General features: G+C 36.6%; 1 protein-coding gene across 2 annotated transcripts in view; it reads left to right on the top strand.

Annotated features, from left to right (window-relative positions):
• The window catches only part of DOK6 (docking protein 6), a 368,735-nt gene that overhangs the window by 169,001 nt on the left and 184,878 nt on the right, over positions 1-14,856 (top strand). The window lies entirely within an intron of this gene.

The following is a 14,856-nucleotide window of genomic DNA, read 5'->3' as shown; positions in this document are numbered from 1 at the left end:
TACCTTGCAGATCATCATTATTCAAAGCAGTGTTTTCTATGGAAAAGGGGGCACAAGAGATATTCAGGAAAATGAATTTTCATGGTCATATGAGTTTGGGAAATACAATGTAATATGTCTCCCCTTTTGAAAATTCATCAGGAGCATTTACATATTAAAGGCTTTAAAAAGAGAGTTAAAAAGCAATGAAAAGACACTTAATCCTTATTCAGTTCAGCAATTACCAACTTATGAGTCTACGTGACTCCATTTTATATGTGTATGAACCACTCATCCCCCTTTCCCTGCCCCGGGGTGTTTTCTCATTGTCTCATCATTCAGGGAAAAGGAGGGAGAGACATGATCACAGTATCTCAGAAGTATCCATGTGGTACATCTGTGTTCACAGGATTCTGGAATTGAAGGAGACCATAGAGACTATCTAGTGGTTCGTATTTTACCACAATTTTTTTTTTTTTTTTTTTTTTACTTTTTAACTTCTCCCCACATCCACAAGTTTTGAAAGAAGAGCTCCCTCAATCATTTGGTCAATGATACTGGTTTCTCCTTTTTTATTTAGCAAAAGAAAATGTATCCACCTTGCAAAAGGCTTTGATCGTGTAAGTTGCATACTTATTTTGGTGGGTTAATAAAACATTCAGCAAAATATCAAAGGATCTTGATATTTCATTTGGCAAATGTTTTTAAAAGATTTTATTTATTTGAGATAGAGAGCTAGAGAGAGTAAGAGGGAGAAGCAGGCCCCCCACTGAGCAAGGAGCCCAATTCGGGGCTGGATCCCAGGACTCCAGGATCATGACCTGAGCCAAAGGCAAACACTTAACCTACTGAACCACCCAGGCACCCTATTCAGGAAATTTTTAAGTTTTTTTTTTTTAATGACTTTTTATTCCATGATCTTCTAAGGATAGGAGACCTGGATTTTGCTCATGCTGAGTTACTTACTGACAACATGCTTTGGTTTCCTCAAAAGCCTGAGTGTTTTACCTGAGGCCCACTACTGTTTGGTAGAACAGGAACTCAGAGTTTCCAATTCCCTGATCAATAATCATCCTATTGCTTTTGATGTTTCTCTAGACCAGAGGTTAGCAAACTTTTTCTGTAAAAGCCAGATAGTAAATATTTCAGAGTTTGCGGGTCATAGTCTCTGTCGAAACTATTCAGCTTTGCTGTTATAGAGTGAAAGAAGGAAGAAAGAGAGGAAGAAAGGAGAGGGGGAAGAGAGAGAGAGAGAGAGAGAAGGAAAAAAGGTGATGCCAACAAGGCACAAGAGACAAATCTGCATTCTTAACTGGCCAAAAAGGATCTGAGTATTTCTCCCCATGATATTCCTATTTCTTTCCTGTCCTTCCACTAACAGAGAGTAGAATTCCTTCTCCCCATGTCTCTTGTCCTCTTCTGATTCTTGTGACTGGCTCAAGGCCCTATTAGCTGATGATGAGGGTCTGTTTCCCAGGTAACCATGAGCACCTTCTAATCCTCCTGACTCCAGCCTCTCTCCTCAGTTTGTTGCATAGACAAACACTGGATTAGCCCACGTCACAGTTCTAACAAATAAATTTTAAAAAATTTCAATGTCTCTGTGTTGCCTAATAAAATCCAGATACTTTTCTTTTCTTTTTAAGGATTTTGTATTTATTTCAGAGAGAGAGAGAGAGCTTGAGCAAGGCAGAGGGCAGGCTCCCCGCCGAGCAGGGAGCTGATACGGGAGTGGATCCCAGGACCCTGGGATCATGACCTGAGCCAAAGGCAGCTGAGCCACCCATGTGGCCCTGAATACTTTTCTAGACACACTTTCTAGCCTTACTCAGGGCTGTTCTCTCGTTGCCAACTGACTGAGAAATTGCTTTTCACACACATGCCTGAAATATTCCCTCAATGTGGCATGCCCACTCTTTTCCTTGTCAGGCCTCTATCTCTTTTCAGAATGGGTTCTCAGATGCTCTCTCAAGGAGAATCCCACTGCCTTTAAGCTTTCTTACCAGTTTGTATTTCCCCGTGAAACAATTTTGATCTCATCCTTAGCTCATGAGAGGCACAGTTGTGTAAGAAGAGCACTTTGGAGTCAGACACCTGTGAACTCTTTGCTACATTCAGCTCAATGACATTGGACAGGCTGCCTAGCCTTCCCTCTCTCTTTCCAAATCTGCAAAGCATCTCAGTTCACTTTTGCATGGCCAGCAGCAACTGAAAAACTGCCCTGCTTGGAGCAGAAGCTTAACCACTGCCTAAGTGGTGACAGAAGCAATGACATCAGATTGGGAGCAGAGATGCAGGGGCTGAGGAGTGTGATGGAGGGGACAACTGGGGCATAGGGGGGCTTCTGCTCCTGGAGAATCAGGACATTTAAACTTCATTAAAAGACATGACAGCATATCTTTATTTGATGTTACAGCTAACAAGACACGACCAATTGTTTCCATATTCCAAGAACGTACAAAGAAATAGAACCATTTAACAATCAGACATCCCTTTCAGGATGCTTTTCATTATTCTTTTTCTCTTAACAATGGACTCTTCGCCTGTTTTTATCAATGCCAGCATCCCAGGAGCAAATTTATAATTGTATGCTAGCCACTTGCTTTCGAATAGGTTTTCTGCTTATCTTCACAAAAACTGAGCTCTACCTTAATGACAAAACACATAGGAAGTTATGCTAATGCTGTTCCACAATTTCCACGTAATCGTTGACTGATTATGAAAATATTTAAATGGAAAAACTTAATTGGACTTATTTTTACATTTCAACAATAGCAATGACACCTTATGGCAGTTGTCCACAGACCTCAGTTGATTAATGTTACTGCGAGAATTAGATAAAAATTTAGAGTCTGGAGCCACCCGCAGAGTTTCTAATTCATTAAGTCTGGAACAAGGCCTAGGGATTCACATTTTCAAAGAGGCAGATGCTTAAACCATGACAATCATTCAGGCTTTTTTTGATTATTTTTTTTCACACCTAACATAATCATTATTTGACTTGTGAGCTGGATTTCCGCTGCCCCTGCTATTTACAGTGCTTGTGAATCTCTGCCATGAGAATGCTGCCTTCAAATGACTATTCCATTAAGACGTGAGCTCTGGACTTGAATTTTCAACTAGCTCCTTAAAGATAAGAGTGTTGAATGACATAGGATCATAAATTCCCAAACAACCAACTGCCACCACTGCCATCTTGCTGTGTGCAAGCAACAGATGGAAAACATGAGCCATCTGCAGAAAAGTTATCTGAGGTGGGAAACTGTGTTCTCTTTCTCCTCCCTTCCCACCACCCTCAGGTTGTTGAAAGCAAAGATGCCAGCCTATTTTTAATCACTTGGGGGCGGGATGCTTGGGTGGCTCAAAGGTTGAGCATCTGCCTTCAGCTCAGGGGTTCAGGACATGATCACAGCTCAAGGGCTCAGGTAGTGATCCTGGGGTCCTGGGATCAAGTTCTGCATCAAGCTTCCCATGGGGAGCCTGCTTCTCCCTCTGCCTGTGTCTCTGCCTCTCTCTGTGGGTCTCTCATGAATAGATAAATGAAATCTTAAAAGCTTTTAAAAAATTACTTCGGGGCATATAATAACCCCTATTTTTTTTTTATTTTGAAAATTACAAGCCTCAGAAAAGTTGAAGGAGTAGAAATAGAAGGACCCATTTGTAATTGAACTCAGCGGCTAATATTATGTGATATTTACCTTATTTTTCTTTTGCTCTTTGTCTCTATTTACCTCTTTGTACTTTCAACTAAATTTTTGAAAGTAACTTTGCAGACATCATAATACCTATATGTTGTGATATTTATCTCCTCATTAAAGAGTCTTCTTTTCTGTAAATACAGTGCATGATAACATCCAAGACTCAATACTGATGAAATGATACAATCCACGTTTCATGTTCCCTTCTCCCCAGATGGATATAGAGCGATTTTTACTTTTGGCTCTGGATTTCACTCAAGAATTACTGCATTTGGTTGTCATCTTTAGTCCCCTTTAATTCAGATTACTTTACCTACCTTTTGTCATTCTCTCTCTTTTTCTTTTTGCTTTTTTGTTTTGTTTTGTTTTGTTTTTTTTGTCTTCCAAGATAACAACATTTTGGAAAAGTACAGGAACTTGTCTTTTACAGTATCCCCCAACCTGGATTTGCCATATTGTTTCCTCAGGCTAAACTTTTTTCCAGCTAAACAGCTGCATAAGTGATGTTATGTGCTTCTCACAGCCTAACATTATGAGGAACACAATGTGGGTTTGTCCCCTTGTGGGTGTTGATAACTTCAGTCACTTGGATAGGTGATAGATTTTGCCAGATGTCCCTGTTGTAAAAGTTTTCGTTCATAATTAATATTCTTTTCCTCACATACATTAACCCAGTAAATTAAGAATCCATGGATGATCATTGCCTGAATCACATATCACACTGATATCTAAAATACAGAGATTGTATCTTTCTTGCATTTTTTCGGTGGCATTAGTATTTAAACAAGAGTTTTCCTCATTGTTTATGTATATTTCCTTTGATTATCTTCTGATTCTGGTGTCACTATAGACTCGTGCATTCTTTTTACAGTCAATGTGTTATAAACTATTAATGTTATTTTTATTTTTTTAAGATTTTATTTTTATTTATTCATGAGAGACACACAGAAAGAGGCAGAGACATAGGCAGAGGGAGAAGCAGGCTCCTTCCAGGGAACCTGATGTGGGACTCGATCCCAGGACCCCAGGATCATGAACTGAGCCAAAGACAGATGCTCAACCACTGAGCCACCCAGGTACCCCAATGTTATCCTTTTTTAATTGAAAATTTTTTATTGAAGTACATCATCTGAAGTTGTAAGAAATAACAAAGAGATCTCAATAGTAACAGTTTGCAAAATGATAATATAATATGGCCACCAGCATATTCGCACTATTACAATTCACCAGTCTTCAGAATTTCACCAGTTTCCTAATCTTGTTTCCACTCCTGTGTGCACACATGCATGTGATTGTGCATGTGTTTAAACCACCACAGTCAAGATACTGAACAGCTCCAATACCACAAGGACTTCTCCTGCTTCTTTTATATATCTGCACCCAACTCTGTCCCACACCTCCCCACTCCTATTCCTAAATTTTAGCATCTGTCCTCCATTTCTCAATTTTTTCCCTTTCAAATTGTTACATAAATGGAACCATCCAGTCTGTAGTCTTTAGGAATTGTCTTTCTTCATTCAGTATGATTCCCTTGAATATATCTTGATACATTCATGAAAGGGGTGGAATAATACATCCATGTTTGTTCATCGATATTGATACATCAATAGTTTGTTCCTTTTTATTACTGAGTATTCTTTGGTGTTTTCATCATCATAATATGTTTAGCCATTCATCCACTGAAGGACTTATGGGTTGTGTCCAGTTTGGGGCCTTCACAAACAAAGTTGCTATAGATATTCATGTACAGTTTTTTGTGTGAACATAAATTTTTATGTATTGTAGGTAAATGCTCAAGAGGCCAATTGCTGGTTCATGTGGTAGATTTGTGTTTAGTTTTATAAGAAGTGCCAAAGCTTTTCCAGAGTTTTATATCATTTTACATTCCCACCAGAACTTATAAGTAGTGAAGTTTTTTTCACATCTTTGTCATCATCTACTATTGTCATGACATTTATTTGATTATAGCTGTTCTGATAGGTGTGTCTCATCATGGTCTTAATTTGCGTTTTCATAATGGCAAGTAGATATTGAACATACCTCCTTGGGCTTCTTTGTCATCTATGTATTCTCTTTATTCAAATGTCTTTTGCCCACCTTCTGATAGGAATTTTTCAAGATCTTTTTTTCAGTTGAGTTCTGAGAGTTAGATATTAGTCCTTTGTTGATACAAGATATAAGGTTTGCAAGGTTACAAGATATCCTCCCAGACGATGGCTTGTATTTTCATCTTCTTTACATGGACTTCTACAGAACAAAAATTTTTAATTTTGATGAGGTTCAATTTATAAATTTTTCCTTTTATGAATCATTCTTTTGGTGTCAGATCTAAGAACTCTATTTAGTCTTCATTCCTGATGACTTTTCTCATACTTTTTACTAAGTTTTATAGTTCATATTTTCTATACTTAAGTCCATGAACCATTTTGGACTAACTTTTGTATGAGGTGTGGGGCTTAAGATGAGGTTTTATTGCCTATGGATGTTCAATTGCCCCAGTACCATTTAATGAAAAGGTTATCCTTCCTCCATTGAATTCCTTGGGCGTGTCTGTCAAAAATCACTGTGGCATATTTATATGCATTTATTTCAATATTCCCTGTTCTGTTCCTTCCATCTATGTATCTATCCCCTGTGAAGACCACACCATTGATCACTGCAGCTGTATCATAAGCTTTAATATTGGGCAGTGTGATTCCTCTTATGGTGTTATTCTTTGTCAAGATTTTCTAGCTAGTCAAAACCTGCTAAACTTCATGTTGATTGCTGTGTCTTGAGTAAAAATCTTTTTTTTCTCTGACCCAGGAGTCTCTTGTCATCTGCCAGGATCCATGTAAGAATAGCATGTAGAATCGTGAGCTTCACAGTAAAGCAAAACCTTAGTTCCTTCACAATTCTTGACACATATTTCCTCTTCTCATAAAACATGAAGTGGATGCTTTGGGAGGACTAATGTTAAAATAGTCTTTTAAGCTTTTTATTTATAAATAATGACAGATTTATAGAAAGTTATAAACATCATACAGAGAGCTTCTGTGTAGTGGTCACCCAATTTCCTCCAATGGTTACATTTTACATGAGTACAGTACAACATCAAAGCCAGAATTCAATATATGGATATAATGTGTGAATATAAATCTTTGTCATTTTATCACATGTGTAGATTTTTTTAGTCAGCCTTGCAGTCTAGATAAAGAACTACCCCTCACCACAAGACCTCTCTATGCTACTCCTGGATAGTCACACTCACCACTATCCCCTGTTCATTTCCAACTACTGCCAGTCACTCATCTGTTTTCCAGCTTACAATTATGTCATTTCAAGAATATTATATGAATGGAATCACATCACCTTTTGAGTGTAGCACAGTTCTGTAAATGATCACATTTAGCACAATGCTGAAGAGATTCATATCCAAATTATCCACATGTATCAAAATTTAATTCTCTGGATATTTATTCAAGCTGTTGGGTGTATCGTTAATTTATTCGTTTTCATTGCTGAGTAGTATTCCATAGCATGGGTATACCAGGATTTGTTTGGTTTTGGTTTTTTATCATATATTTATTAAGGACAACCTGATTATTTTTAATTCTGAGGTATTAGAACTAAAGCTGCTATAAGCAATGATGTACAGGTTTTATGAGGACATAGATTTTCAGTTCTCTGGGATAAAGGCTCAGAATTCCATGTGTGAGTCATGTGGTAAGTATGAGTTTGGTTTTTCAGGAATAAGAAACTTTCAGTGTTTCCAGAGATTCTATAAAGTTTTACATTCCCATCAGCATGTATTTTGCTTTGTAAATCAATCTGAAAATATTTTTCTTTTAATATATTAAATAAATTCTCTAAAATCATTGCTATGTCTGATACAATTAGTCTCTACTTTATCATATTATCTTATATTTTGTTCACTGTGTGTATATATTGACTGTGTTTCTTTCTCCATGTGATACTAGTCCTTTTCTTTTCTGAGGGGGACTCTGGGGGTGTCTTTTGGGGAGTAATTAGAAAGGTTTGAATTTGTATTATAGTTATAATATGCAACTAAAAAGTATTCTAAATTCTCAATATTTCTTTGCTGATATTTATTTTTATCAAATAAAGCTTCTCCTCTAGGAAATTCCTGAAGACAGTATTTCATGAGGATTTTTTTTTAATGTTAAAATGTATTTCTATAGCCTTGAGAGTTTAAAGACCCTCTCGCATTTTCTTTTCTTGATTCTTCTGGGAATGTTCTATTATTGTCTTATTTTCTATTTTGTGGCTGAGTAATCTGATCCCAAGCTGTCTTTCTTTCCTACTTAAGTGATTCAGTCTTACCTGAGAGCTGAAGGAAATTTCTAGTTATCCTTAAAATCCATAGTTTTACTGGAGTACATCTAGAGAGTGATTATTTCTTCAAATTCCCCAAGTACACAATAGGTTCTTTCAATATATAGGTTCTGATTTCCTTAATGGTGAACAAGTTTTTGTTGATAAATATTAGTCCCGTTCCACTGTTTTGTTTTGTTTTTTATTTTTCAGGGATTCCAGTTATGCATATTTTACTTTTTGTACATGTGTATGTCTATTTTTTCCATATTTATTCAAAGCTTTGACATTCAGATACTAGCTGGTTGTTTTTCGTATGTCTTCAATCACCTGCTTTGGGGGTACTTAATGCAGATATAGGTACTATGTTCATTTTCCTATGTTTTCAGTTTTTTTAAGAAAATTATTTTTACCAGCTAGTACATTTCATATTTTTTCCTATCTTCTTCTTTTAGTAGCTCTGTATGGATGTTGCTTTGCTTTGCATTTATTTTTAAATACTTCATTTTCCAAAAAATTACAGGTGAAAGGAAGGATAAGGGAATGGACTGGCTTTTGGTTTGGTTCTTCAGGGACTCTTCTGTAGTCATGAACTTGGTAAGGGTGGGCTGAGGCTGGTATTCTGCTAATTTTAACTCCCTTTGCTTCTTTAGGAACATTGTTCTTCACCACTTTCTTGCTTTTGTTTCTTTACTCAAAACTCAGAGAGCTGGTTCTCTCTCCCTGCAACAGGATTTTCCTGGGGCTGGCCCCTACAGTCCTACAGCCTCTCAGCCCCTTTCCTGATGTTTCCCCGATTTTCATGTTGTTCTTTTTTTTTTTTTTATGTACTTGTAAAGTGAAGTTTATAGTTTTAGCTGTCTCCTGGCTATGTTATAAACATGTGGTTTTATTTGCTATACTGGTTGAGGGGTGTGATGTTGCAGATAAGTGGAGAAATAAGGCAGCCATCATTATCCTGCAGGAAACTGGAAGTCCCAAAAAACATCATTCCTGTAGATGACTACATAATAACCTGATAATACAAGCAGAGAAAGCCATGAGATCTGAAAGTAGGTGGATGCCACCAGGCTGAGTAAGACTCCTTAGACTTGTAAGAGAGATTATTGTGTGTGCAGCAGGCATACTGTGCCTTTGTTTCTTCAACATGGTTCCCCCTACTCCCCCTCTGCTCAAGCACCTCCCACTTCCATAAACTTTTGAGCAGTGAATGCATGGAAAGAAGAAGTGAAAAGCATTAGAGAATCCTTAGTGATATGGTTTCAACTATGTTTAAAAAGTGATCTGAAAATTGAAGTCCTGTAGAGCAATCCATGTCATCAGGGTGAGAAGAGATGACAGTAGATGGATGAGGGAGAAATTGGGTGAGAAACTTCTTTATCTGACCACAGGAAGGGACAGGTCAAAAGGACTCTGCTGGTGAAGGCTGCACTTTGAATCAGGGGAAATTTATCTTTATTCATTTGTTTATCTACTGTCTTGTTTGGGACTGATATATAGTGACTAAGGCGATCAAATACTTCCTTAGATTTAAAGTCATCATGAAGCTTGGTACTTCCTTTTTTTTCCCTTTTTCTTGTTGAAAAGTACTTTTCAAAATTTACCTTTTACTTTTTACTCAGCACACCTAGAAAGGTCAACCATGGTCACATTCACGTCTTTGTAAGCATTTTAGTTCTTACAGGTACTTACTGGAATAGCCAAAGTGACTATGAAAAAGAAATAAATTTGCAATGTTACTGTGCTGAATATCAGAATATTTGTAAGTGAGGTGCAAACCTGGGTTACAGTGTATTTGCTCTTTACAAAACAAGGGTACAATTCCTTTCCCTTTTCAAGTGAAGGAATGAAAGGATGTATTCATCATCCATTATTGAGTTTACGTAAATGGCCGTCAACAAGATAAATGGCTTGTTTGTATCTCTAGAATAAGGATTAGAATTGAAAGAGATGAGAGTATGAAAATACTCTGAGTATCCCTTGCCCACTGGTAATTAGAATATCAGTGCCTGGGATTCAATAGTCCTGAGTACTCAAGTTGCCTTTGGCTAAGGACCAATACATGTTCTGTGTGTGCCTAGACATAGTTTGTCAAAAATAATCAGAACAACTTCTGTTCCCATGTGCAGTAAAATAGCTATTCGTGCAGTTGGGAACAGTAGTAAACTTTTTTTTTTTTTTTTAATTTCTTGTTTCCTAAACAGAGATCAAATCCCTGGCCAATTTGAGATGTACATTATTGTAAAAATCTATAAATTAAGGGAGAGAACATGAGCTGAGTTTTGCCAGAGAGAGAGAGAGAGTCATAGTTTGTACTATTAAGCACATAATGCCACCAGATATGATACTGTTAGAGCAGACCATCCAGATGGCATATTCTTGAGACTTCATCATTTCCTGAATTTCTTCCTATCTACACAACTTACGACTTGAGAAGTCGATCACTATATCCCTATCTAAAAATCTGTGCAAACCCTAGACACAAGAAGGACACCAATATTTCTTTCAATACCTCTCACTCATGAAACTTAAAAGGCTCATCTAATTATAGAGAAGAAAAATAGTAAATCTCTATTCATTTAAAAAATAGTTACAAGTCTTTTCTCAAAGCCTTTTTTTCTACAATAAAAATGTCCTATCAAAGAAGAGTAATTCATGAGTATATAAACCAAGTCTCCTTGTCAGAGGTCTAGAAAATGACACCTTTCATTATATGGACTCAATTCCTACAAATTCATGGAAATAATGAAGAGTCTGTTAGGTAGGGATGCATACTCTCAACCATATTCTGTGGTTACATACTCTCCCACTGCCAGAGTTTAGCCCACTTCTCTTAGGACAAAGAAACTTAAGTTATCAGCCTCCCTAGATATTCTCAGAGCTTGCCAATTAATTTGTATTGCCATGAGGAAATTTTTCTGCCTAACCGTTTTGTTAAATAGTTGAGTCATAACTCTATGATTGTATAATTAGAAAGTGCAAAAATAAATCAATTGAAAATGAATTTGAATTAATGAGTTCAGTAAAATGGCTTGATAAAAGATCAATACACAGAAGTTAAGGACTTATAAAGAAGCACTGCATGTCTCAAAAAGGAAATGAAAACAAATTACTTTATTTCCAGTGACAAAAATTCCCATAAAATTGCTAAGAGTGGACAATCTGAGAAATGTGCAGGACCTAAATAACAAACATATGAAGCTTTATAAAATATGGAAGATGTCATATCTTCCCATGTTCATCTATTTGTGCAGTGCAGTTCCAATAATTAGAATTTAAAAAATAATCAAACTTCATGACTAATCTTAAAAGAATTCTTTCATGGGACACATCTTTAGAGAGACCCTTACATGAAGTTTAGATGTCCAGAAATTATAATGTAATGGATTTCCTTTCTGAGAATAAGAATAGAGGATTAGCATCTCTGTGCCTATTATCTGTTGTTCTTAGGCCAGGTAGGCCAATGTGACAAGTAGCATGTTAGACAAGGATTTCTGAAAATGTCTTTTAAAATTTCCTTCTTGTTAAAAAATATATAGAGTTGGTTGATTTCTTTGTGTACAGAAATTGACATATTTGTCAAGAAAATATAAGGAATATTACTTCTGGATAGGTCAGAGACCTTAATATACTTGTAAATGAGAGTTCTAATTTCTGAGCTAGAAGAAGAGATAAAAGAGATCAGGATGCCTCTTGCCTTGAGCCCAGGTTCTGTTTATACAAAATCTGTCATGGAGAGTTGGCAACACTCCAGTCATCTCCCCTATAATAGGGTGAGTCCTGCCATACCTGGGATCCTAAATAGGAAGGAATGATGCAGGAAATGCCTGGATATTCCTTGATGGGCCCTTGAATAGAAGAAAGTACAGGGGAGTGAGCCTGACATTTGACTCTGCCTTGCTTCACAAGGTACCTACTGATGGGGAAGTAACCACTAGTGGCCAAGAAGCCAGGCTGAAAATGGTGGCTAGGAGTTTTCGATAGCCTCATGATGCTGGGAGTCAAATTTGGATGTCAAGGTCCACCAAGGAAGATGAGCCCTTGTAAGCATTCTGATAGGATCCTGAAGTGCTTTACCCCATGGATAAGGGCAAAGTGAATATAAACCAGTCCTGACAAGAGACAGAAACCTAGATCTGAATCAGCTGAGTCCCGGACTGAATGAATTTGCTATGTCTCTAACCCTGTCTGGACAAAGATAACATCATCTCTATCATATTTCCAATATACTTTTCAGCATTCAATCAGATATTATCAATCATACCAAACAAAGAAGCCAAGGGGCAAAAAAGTAATCAATAGAAGCAGGACTATAAGTTATCCAACATTGGAGTTACCCAACATACCAATATGGGTGTTAAAATAATGGCAGTTGATATGCTCAAAATATGAATGACAAGGTGGAAAACTTCAGCAGAGAACTGAAACCTAAAAAAGGAATCGAATGGAAATTCTGGAACACGTTACAAATGAATATAAGCATTTGATAAATGGATTTAATATCTGTTAAAAATAGCTGAAGAGTATATTAGTAAACTGAAAAGTAGGTCACTGGAAATATCCAGACTAAATACAGAGCAAAACAATAAGAAAACAGAAATAAGATTAAAATATGGATAACATCAGAGAAAAAAATCTTAATAAGATGCATGTCATTAGAATCTCGGAAGTTGAAGAGACAAGAAAAATGTGCAGAAGAAATATTTGAAGTGAAAAATGGCTGAGAATTGTTCAAATCTGACAAAAGATTCAAGAGTTACACACTTAAACGAAGGAGACACACACACATACATACACACACACGAGTTGTAAATAGGAAATAAGACATTGACGTTGCATCAACATGAAGTAGGTGCTAGGGATTTGAATTCCTTTAATTAAATCTGGCTTCCCCACTGCTCTCCCTTTCTTGAGGAAGGAATAGCGCACCTTGACTTCTGTGCCCTAAGAAAGCAGTGAATGAGAAGTGCTGACATCTCTCACAAAGTTAGAGTGGAAAAGGGTCATCCAAACAAAGGCTCACCCAACACAAACATAATGCAGAGTTATTTACAGATTTTTTAGTCAACATTTATTGAATGAGTGTAAACTACTTGCATTAAGGAAAGAATTCCAAGTTGATATTAAACTCAGAATTCATCCAGAATTGCTCACTGCTCTAGGGCTTTGCAGGAGGCAAAGTTGAAGTAGTTTTGTTGAGAAGATTTAAGAATTTCAGGCTTATGAGATTTCAGAGGGGAGAAAAAGCTTTCTGAGGATGAGCTTATAATAAAGCTGTACAAAACACATAAATGAATCACTCTGAGAGGAAAATCAGCTGATTTTTAAAAAGGCGCATTAGCACCCCAGAACTGCAAACAGGAAAAAGTTTTAAAATATATAAAATAATTATATTTAAAATAAATAAATACAAGAAATTTAGATATATTAGCAAGGCATCAAAATAAAAAAACAATATATGCAAAACAAACCACTAGTACTTCTAGTGGGTTATTTTTAAACTATCGAAATGGAAGGAACTGAATAAAATTAGGCTATCTGAGGAGATTCCTAGTTAACTAGAAGATGAATCTGAAGAAATCAAGCATGCAGCACAAAATATGAAGAGAGAAAACTATTAAGATATGATACTAAGATATGAAAGGTAGAATGAGAATGTCCAAAATATGCCCGACATATATCCAAAAGGATGTCCAAGTGAATAGGACAAGTGAACAAGAGAGATGTAAACTCAAAATAATAATATCTGAAAAAAATCCCAGAAATGAAGAAAGACGTGTCTTTTAGAGTTCCATCAAGCCACCCGATAGACACATCATGACAAATATGCAAAATTAAATATAAAGTAAAAAAAAATCTTCATAGCAAGCCCAAAGAGAAGCACCTGGGTGGCTCAGTCAGTTAAGTGTCCATCTTCTCTTGATCTCAGCTCAGGTCTTGATCTCAGGGTCATGAGTTCAAGTCCCACCTGGGGCTCCACACAAAAATAGGAAGCCCAAAGAAAATCAGGCTCCTTCTAGAAAGAAATGACAGATGAATAGATGACTCAGTATTAGCAACAATAGTCAAAAGACACTAGAAAAATATTTTTTAAATTCTGGAGAGGGATGCCTGGGTGGCTCAGGAATTGGGCATCTGCCTTTAACTCAGGGCGTGATTCTATAGTCCCAGGATCGAGTCCCACATTGGGCTCCCCGCAGGGAGCCTGCTTCTCCTTCTGTCTCCTGCTTCTCCTATGTCTCTGCCTCTCTCGGTATGTCTCTCATGAATAAATAAATACAGTCTTAAAAAAATAAAATTCTGAAGAAAAATAACTGTCAAGATAAATTATTATTCAAGAGTGAAGACAGAAAGATATTTTCAGGAATAAAAAACTAAGGAAATTTACTAGCCTCAGTCTTCACAGAAGGTATAAAAATATATTCTTTAGGAAGAAGGAAACTGAAAACAGAAAGGGAATGCAAATCGCCATGATGAGGCAATATGGTAGAGTGGTTGAAGATGTTGACGCTGGAGTCAGCCATGCTGCGTAACCAAGAGTAAATTACTACACCTCTTTGTGCCTGTTTCCATGTGTAAATGAAAATTAAAAAAAATAACAATAGCAATTACACCATAGGCTTTTTATGGGAGGTAAACAAGTCAACACTTCCAAAGCCTTGGCACATAATGCAAATTCAATAAATGTTGACCAAAAAATAAATAAGTTGATAAATTTGAGGTAGCATTGATATACAATGCTAAGAGTAGTAACTATTTTTAAGCCCTGAAAAATAAACCTAAAATAAGTTGCAAATAGAATGTTGAAAAACAACGTACAAAGATGAGAATAATTTTTTTTAAGTATTTCAAGATCATTATGTTT

This window comes from Canis lupus, chromosome 1, assembly GCF_011100685.1.
Source record: "Canis lupus familiaris isolate Mischka breed German Shepherd chromosome 1, alternate assembly UU_Cfam_GSD_1.0, whole genome shotgun sequence".
In the NCBI taxonomy this organism is placed as follows: domain Eukaryota; kingdom Metazoa; phylum Chordata; class Mammalia; order Carnivora; family Canidae; genus Canis; species Canis lupus.
Note: the sequence above shows the minus strand (reverse complement) of the source record. Positions and strands in the feature narration are given on the sequence as shown.